Raw genomic sequence first — 9162 nt, 5'->3', positions numbered from 1 at the left:
GATCGACCCTTACTCACGTAAGGTATTACTTGGATGACCCAGTACACTTGCTGGTTAAGTTGAACGGAGTTATGATCACACCAGGGATTATTAAGATCCCAATTCATCATACCATGATCTCTTTAGGGTATTTTTGATAGAGCCAATATTTAAATTTCATACAAGTACAAAGAGACCAACTTTGAGGATCACAATTTCGTCCACCAAGTTTTTTGCGCCGTTGCCGGGGATTGTTGAGTTTGAACAACTGACGGTTCATCTTGTTGCTCAGATTAGGTAATTTTCTTTTCAAAAATTTTTCAAAAATCTTTTTCAAAATTTTTCTTTTCTTTTTTGTTTTTCCAAAAATTTTTTCGAAAAAAATTAATAAAAATCCAAAAAAATTCATAAAATCATAAAAATAAAAAATATTTTGTGTTTCTTGTTTGAGTCTTGAGTCAACTTTTAAGTTTGGTGTCAATTGCATGCTTTAAAATTTTTCTTGCATTTTTTCAAAAATTTATGCATTCATAGTGTTCTTCATGATCTTCAAGTTGTTCTTGATAAATTCTCTTGTTTGATCTTGATGATTTCTTGTTTTGTGTTGTAGGTTGTTTTTCATATGCAATTTTTGTTTATTAGAGTCCATGCATTACAGATTTCTAAGTTTGGTGTCTTGCATATTTTCTTTACATCAAAAATTTTTCAAAATTATGTTCTTGATGTTCATCATGATCTTTAAAGGGTTCTTGGTGTTCATCTTGACATTCATAGTGTTCTTGCATGCATCATGAGTTTTGATTCATAATTTTCATGTTGTGAGTCATTTTTGTTGTTTTTCTCTCTCATCATTAAAAATTCAAAAAAATTAAAAAATATCTTTTCCTTATTTCCCTCCAAATTTTTGAAATTTTGGGTTGACTTGGTCAAAAATTTTTAAAAATTAGTTGTTTCTTACAAGTCAAGTCAAATTTTCAATTTTAAAAATCTTATATTTTCAAAATCTTTTTAAAAAATTATGTCTTTTCCAATTTTTTCTCTTTTTTGAAAAATTTCAAAAATCTTTTTCAAAATCTTTTTCTTATCTTTATATCATATTTTCGAAATTACACTAACAATTAATGTGATTGATTCAAAAATTTGAAGTTTGTTACTTTCTTGTTAGGTTCAATCTTTAAGTTCTAGAATCTTATCTTGTAGTTTCTTGTTAGTGAAGTAAGTAATTTTAAATTTAAAAAATTAAATCTTTTTATCTTTTATCTTATCTTTTTCAAAAATTGATTTCAAAATATCTTATCTAAATTCTTATCCTCTAATCTTTTCAAATTTGATTTTAATATCTTTTTCAACTAACTATTTGACTTTTTGTTTGTTTCTTATCTTTTTCAAAAACCACCTAACTACTTTTCCCTCTCTAATTTTCGAAAATACCTCTCTCTTTTTCAAAAATTCTTTTCAATTATTTTAAATTTTAATTTTGATCTTATCTTATCTTTAATTTTCGAAATTACTAACCCCTTTTTCAAAATTATTTTCGAAATTCTCCCTCTCTTTTCTTCTTCTATTTAATTATTTATTTACTAACACTTCTCTTCACCTCTCTTCATCTAAAAATCCGAACCCATTCTTCTTCACTCTTCTCCCCTTTCTTCTTCTACTAACATAAAGGAATCTCTATACTGTGACATAGAGGATTCCTCTTCTTTTCTTGTTTTCTTCTTTTCCATATGAGCAGGAACAAGGAAAAAGGCACTCTTGTTAAAACTGATCCTGAACCTGAAAGGACTTTGAAGAGGAAACTAAGAGAAGCTAAATTACAACAATCCAGAAGTAACCTTTCAGAAATTTTCGAACAAGAGAAGGAGATGGCAGCCGAACCCAACAACAATAATGCAAGGAGAATGCTTGGTGACTTCACAAAACCAACGTCCAAATTTGATGGAAGAAGCATCTCCATTCCTGCCATTGGAGCAAACAATTTTGAGCTGAAACCTCAGCTAGTTGCCTTAATGCAACAGAACTGCAAGTTTTATGGACTTCCATCTGAAGATCCTTACCAGTTTTTAACTGAGTTCTTGTAGATTTGTGAGACTGTTAAGACGAATGGAGTTGATCCTGAAGTCTACAAGCTTATGCTTTTCCCTTTTGCTGTAAGAGACAGAGCTAGAATATGGTTGGATTCACAACCTAAAGATAGCCTGGACTCCTGGGAGAAGCTGGTCACGGCCTTCTTGGATAAATTCTTTCCTCCTCAAAAGCTGAGCAAGCATAGAGTGGATGTTCAGACCTTCAAACAAAAAGATGGTGAATCCCTCTATGAAGCTTGGGAAAGATACAAGCAGTTAACCAAAAGGTGTCCATCTGACATGTTTTCAGAATGGACCATATTAGATATATTATATTATGGTCTATCTGAGTTTTCGAAAATGTCATTGGACCATTCTGCAGGTGGATCTATTCACCTAAAGAAAATGCCTGAAGAAGCTCAAGAACTCATTGACATGGTTGTAAATAACCAATTCATGTACACTTCTGAGAGGAATTCCGTGAATAATGGGACGCCTTAGAGGAAGGGAGTTCTTGAAATTGATGCTTTGAATGCCATATTGGCTCAGAACAAAGTGTTGACTCAGTAAGTTAACATGATCTCTCAAAGTCTGAATGGATGGCAAAATGCATCCAACAGTACTAAAGAGGCAGCTTCTGAAGAAGCTTATGATCCTGAGAACCCTGCAATAGCAGAGGTAAATTACATGGGTGAACCTTATGGGAACACCTATAATTCATCATGGAGAAATCATCCAAATTTCTCATGGAAGGATCAACAAAAGCCTCAACAAGGCTTTAACAATGGTGGACGCAATAGGCTGAGCAATAGCAAGCCTTTTCCATCATCTTCTCAGCAACAGACAGAGAATTCTGAACAAAATACTTCTAATTTAGCCAATCTAGTCTCTGATCTGTCAAAGGCCACTTTCAGTTTCATGAGTGAAACAAGATCCTCCATCAGAAATCTGGAGGCACAAGTGGGCCAACTGAGTAAGAAAGTCATTGAAACTCCTCCCAGTATTCTCCCAAGCAATACAGAAGAGAATCCAAAAGGAGAGTGCAAGGCCATTGATGTAATCAATATGGCCGAATGCACAAGGGAGGAGGAAGACAAAAATCCTAGTGAGAAAGACCTCCTGGGACGTCTCTCAAGCAAGAGGGAGTTTCCTATTAAGGATCTAAAGGAATCTGAGGCTCATATAGAGACCATAGAGATTCCATTAAATCTCCTTCTGCCATTCATGAGCTCTGAAGACTATTCTTCCTCTGAGGAGGATGAAGATGTGACTGGAGAGCAAGTTACTCAATATTTAGGAGCTATCATGAAACTGAATGCCAAGTTGTTTGGTAATGAGACTGGGGAAAGTGAACCTCCCTTGCTCATTAATGAACTAGATACCTGGATTCAGCAAATTCTACCTCAAAAGAGACAAGATCCTGGCAAGTTCTTAATACCTTGTACCATAGGCACCATGACCTTTGAAAAAGCTCTATGTGATCTGGGGTCAGGGATAAATCTTATGCCACTCTCTGTAATGGAGAAGCTGGGGATCATTGAGGTACAACCTGCCTTATTCTCATTACAATTGGCAGACAAGTCATTGAGACAAGCTTATAGAATAGTAGAGGACGTGTTAGTAAAGGTTGAAGGCCTCTACATCCTTGCTGATTTCATAATCTTAGACACTAGGAAAGAAGAGGATGAATGCATCATCCTTGGAAGACCTTTCCTAGCTACAGCAGGAGCTGTGATAGATGTCAACAGAGGTGAATTAGTCCTTCAATTGAATGGGGACTACCTTGTGTTTAAGGCACATGGCCATCTCTCTGTGACAAAAGAGAGTAAGCATGAAGAGCTTCTCTCAGTTCAGAGTCAAGAAGAGCCCCCACAGTCAAACTCTAAGTTTGGTGTTGGAAGGCCACAACCAAACAGTAAGTTTGGTGTTAAGACCCCATATCCAAACTCTAAGTTTGGTGTTGGGACTATACAGCATTGACCTGATCACCTTGTGGCTCCATGAGAGCCCACTGTCAAGCTATTGACATTAAAGAAACGCTTGTTGGGAGGCAACCCAATTTTTTATTTATCTAATTTTATTTTTATTTTATTGTTATTTTGTGTTTTATTAGGTACATGATCATGTGGAGTCACGAAAAAAATATAAAAATTAAAAACAGAATAAAAAATAGCAGAAGAAAAATCACACCCTGGAGGAAGGATAGACTGGCGTTCAACGCCAGTAAGGAGCATCTGGCTGGCGTTCAACGCCAGAACAGAGCATGAATCTGGCGCTGAACGCCAGAAACAAGCAACATTCTGGCGTTTGAACGCCAGGAATGTGCCTTGAGAAAAGCTGGCGCTGAACGCCAGTAACAAGCATGGAACTGGCGTTCAACGCCAGAAACATGCTACACATGGGCGTTGAACGCCCAGAATATGCTACCCATGGGCATTGAACGCCCAGAACGTGCATCACCTCGGCGTTTAAATGCCAGAATGGTATGCAAGGGCATTTTTGGATGCCTATTTGGTGCAGGGATGTAATTCCTTGACACCTCAGGATCTGTGGACCCCACAGGATCATCTCAGGATCTGTGGACCCCACAGGATCCCCACCTAACATATTCCCACCTTACCTCCTAATCCTATAACACTCTTCCCTATGTCACACTTCCTAACAACTTCAATCTCTGAATCTCTCCTCCCAATAAACACTCTTTCCCAAAACCCTTCACCAATCACCTCAATCTCTCTTCCCCATTACCCCCTTCACCACTCACATCCATCCACTCTTTCCCATAAACCCCACCTACCTTCAAAATTCAAAACACTTTCCCACCCAAACCCACCCTAAATGGCCGAACCTACCCTCTCCCATTTTCCTATATAAACTCCTCCATTCCACTTCATTTTCACACAACACAACCCCCTCTTCCATACCTTGGCCGAAACACCATCTCTCCCTCTCCACCATATTTTCTTCTTCTTCTTCTTCTCTTATTTCTTCTCTTGCTCGAGGGCGAGCAATATTTTAAATTTGGTGTGGTAAAAGCATAAGCTTTTTGTTTTTCCATTACCATCAATGGCACCCAAGGCCGGAGAATCCTCTAGAAAAGGAAAAGGGAAGACAAAAGCTTCCACCTCCGAGTCATGGGAGATGGAAAGATTCATCTCCAAAAGCCATCAAGACCACTTCTATGATGTTGTGGCAAAGAAGAAGGTGATCCCTGAGGTCCCTTTCAAACTCAAGAAAAATGAGATCCGAAGAAGAGGTTGGGAAGTCCTAACCAACCCCATGCAACAAGTCGGTATCTTAATGGTTCAAGAGTTCTATGCCAATGCATGGATCACTAGGAACCATGATCAAAGTATGAACCCAAGTCCAAAGAATTATCTCACAATGGTTCGGGAGAAATACTTAGATTTTAGTCCGGAAAATGTGAGGTTGGCATTCCACTTGCCCATGATGCAAGGAGATGAACGCCCCTACACTAGAAGGGTCAACTTTAATCAAAGGTTGGACCAAGTCCTTATGGACATATGTGTGGAAATAGCTCAATGGAAAAGAGACTCCAAAGGCAAGCCAGTTCAACTAAGAAGACTGGACCTCAAGCCTGTGACTAGAGGATGGTTGGAGTTCATTCAACGCTCCATCATTACCACTAGCAACCGATCTGAAGTTACTGTGGATCGGGCCATCATGATTCATAGCATCATGATTGGAGAGGAAGTAGAAGTTCATGAAGTCATCTCCAATGAAATCTACAAAATAGCCGAAATGCCTTCCACCATGGCAAGGCTAGCTTTTCCTCACCTTATTTGCCATCTATGTTACTCAGCTGGAGTTATCATAGAAGGAGACATCCCCATTGAAGAGGATAAGCCCATCACCAAGAAGAGGATGGAGCAAGCAAGAGAGACCCTCCACGGATCTCAAGAGATGCATGAGGAAGCTCATCATCAAGAAATCCCTGAGATGCCTCAAGGGGTGCACTTTCCTCCCAACAACTATTGGGAACAACTCAACACTTCCTTAGAAGATTTGAGCCACAATGTGGAACAATTAAGGGTGGAACATCATGAGCACTCCATCATTCTCCATGAAATAAGAGAAGATCAAAGAGCAATGAGGGAGGAGCAACAAAGGCAAGGAAGGTACATAGAAGAAGCTTAAGGACATTGTTGGTCTTTCAAGAAGAAGACGCCACTAAGGTGGATTCATTCCTTGTTCTTATTTCTTTCTACTGTTCGGTTTTTATATTATATGTTCATTTATGTTTTGTGTCTCTACTTCATGATCATTAGTGTTTAGTAACTATGTCTTAAAGCTATGAATAAATTCTATTAATCATTCACCTCTCTTAAATGGAAAATATTTTAATTCAAAAGAACAAGAAGTACATGAATTTCGAAATTGTCCTTGAATTTAATTTAATTATATTGATGTGGTGACAATAATTTTTGTTTTCTGAATGAATGCTTGAACAGTGCATATTTTTGATCTTATTGTTTATGAATGTTAAAACTGTTGGCTCTTGAAAGAATGATGAACAAAGAGAAATGTTATTGATGATCTAAAAAATCATGAAATTGATTCTTGAAGCAAGAAAAAGCAGTGAATAGCAAAAGCTTGCGAAAAAAAAAGTGGCGAAAAAAAATAGAAAAGAAAAAGAAAAAGCAAGCTGAAAAAGCCAATAGCCCTTAAAACCAAAAGGCAAGGGTAAAAAGGATCCAAGGCTTTGAGCATCAATGGATAGGAGGGCCCAAGGAAATAAAATCCAGGCCTAAGCGGCTAATTCAAGCTGTCCCTAACCATGTGCTTGTGTCATGAAGGTCCAAGTGAAAAGCTTGAGACTGAGTGGTTAAAGTCGTAATCCAAAGCAAAAAGAGTGTGCTTAAGAGCTCTGGACACCTCTAACTGGGGACTTTAGCAAAGCTAAGTCACAATCTGAAAAGGTTCACCCAGTTATGTGTCTGTGGCATTTATGTATCCGGTGGTAATACTGGAAAACAAAGTGCTTAGGGCCACGGCCAAGACTCATAAGTAGCTGTGTTCAAGAATCAACATACTTAACTAGGAGAATCAATAACACTATCCGAAATTCTAAGTTCCTAGAGAAGCCAATCATTCTAAACTTCAAAGGAAAAAGTGAGATGCCAAAACTGTTCAGAAGCAAAAAGCTACAAGTCCCGCTCATCTAATTATAATTAATATTCATTGATATTCTGGAATTTATAGTACATTTTCTTCTTTTTATCCTAATTGATTTTCAGTTGCTTGGGGACAAGCAACAATTTAAGTTTGGTGTTGTGATGAGCGGATAATTTATACGCTTTTTGGCATTGTTTTTAGGCAGTTTTTAGTAAGTTCAAGCTACTTTTAGGGATGTTTTCATTAGTTTTTATGTTAAATTCATATTTCTGGACTTTACTATGAGTTTGTGTGTTTTTCTGTAATTTCAGGTAATTTTTGGCTGAAATTGAGGGACTTGAGCAAAACTCTGAAAAAGGCTGACAAAAGGACTGCTGATGCTATTGGAATCTGACCTCCCTGCACTCGAAATGGATTTTCTGGAGCTATAGAACTACATATGGCACGCTCTCAACGGCGTTGGAAAGTAGACATCCAGAGCTTTCCAGCAATATATAATAGTCCATACTTTATTCGGGAATTGACGACGTAAAATGGCGCTCAACGCCAAGTACATGCTGTTGTCTGGAGTCAAACGCCAGAAACACGTCACAACCCGGAGTTGAACGCCAGAAACACGCTATAACTCGGCGTTCAACTCCAAGAAAAGCCTCAGCTCGTGGATTGATCAAGCTCATCCCAAACACACACCAAGTGGGCTCCGGAAGTGGATTTGTGCATCAATTACTTACTCATGTAAACCCTAGTAGCTAGTTTAGTATAAATAAGACTTTTTACTAGTGTATTAGTCGTCTTTTGACCACGTTTCATCTTTGGTCTCAGTTTTGTTTTATTCTTCATCTTAGGAGGCCATTGATCACGTTTTGGGGGCTGGCCATTCGGCCATGCCTGAACCTTTCACTTATATATTTTCAACGGTGGAGTTTCTACACACCATAGATTAAGGGTGTGGAGCTCTGCTGTACCTCAAGTTTCAATACAAATTACTATTATTTTCTATTCAATTCTCTTTTATTCTTATTCCAAGATATACGTTGCACTTCAACTTGATGAATGTGATGATTCGTGACACTCATCATCATTCTCACCTATGAACGCGCGTGACTGACAACCACTTCCGTTCTACCTTAGGCTGGGCGCATATCTCTTAGATTCCCCAACAGAATCTTCGTGGTATAAGCTAGACAGATGGCGGCATTCATGGGAATTCGGAAAGTCTAACCTTGTCTGTGGTATTCTGAATAGGATTCCGGGAATCTGGAAAGTCTAACCTTGTCTGTGGTATTCCAAGTAGGATTCCGGTATTGAATGACTGTGACGAGCTTCAAACTCCTGAAGGCTGGGCATTAGTGACAGACGCAAAAGAATCAAGGGATTCTATTCCAACCTGATTGAGAACCGACAGATGATTAGCCGTGCTGTGACAGAGCATAGGACCATTTTCACTGAGAGGATGGGATGTAGCCATTGACAACGGTGATGCCCTACATACAGCTTGCCATGGAAAGGAGTAAGAAGAATTGGATGAATGTAATAAGAAAGTAGAGATTCAAGAGGAGCACAGCACCTCCACATGCCTATCTGAAATTCCCACTATTGATTTACATAAGTATTTCTATCCTATTTTATTTTCTGTTTATTATTAATTTTCGAACCTATCATAAATCAATTTAATCTGCCTAACTGAGATTTACAAGGTGAACATAGCTTGCTTCATACCAACAATCTCTGTGAGATCGACCCTTACTCATGTAAGGTATTATTTGGATGACCAAGTATAATTGCTGGTTAAGTTGAACGGAGTTATGATCACACCAGGGATTATTAAGATCCCAATTCATCATACCATGATCTCTTTGGGGTATTTTTGATAGAGCCAATATTTAAATTTCATACAAGTACAAAGAGACCAACTTTGAGGATCACAATTTCGTCCACCAATAAACTCATGGGAATGTGCAACGGAAGACAATCTAGGGTT

General features: G+C 38.1%; 1 non-coding gene across 1 annotated transcript; it reads right to left on the bottom strand.

Moving 5' to 3' along the window:
* Window positions 1–2244: 2244 nt before the first annotated feature.
* Window positions 2245–2350, bottom strand: LOC130947124 (small nucleolar RNA R71). The gene has a single exon (XR_009072533.1). It is a non-coding gene; the product is annotated as a small nucleolar RNA R71 (small nucleolar RNA).
* Window positions 2351–9162: the final 6812 nt, after the last annotated feature.

This window comes from Arachis stenosperma, chromosome 8, assembly GCF_014773155.1.
Source record: "Arachis stenosperma cultivar V10309 chromosome 8, arast.V10309.gnm1.PFL2, whole genome shotgun sequence".
Classification (NCBI taxonomy): domain Eukaryota; kingdom Viridiplantae; phylum Streptophyta; class Magnoliopsida; order Fabales; family Fabaceae; genus Arachis; species Arachis stenosperma.
This window is presented reverse-complemented; position numbering and strand designations above follow the sequence as displayed.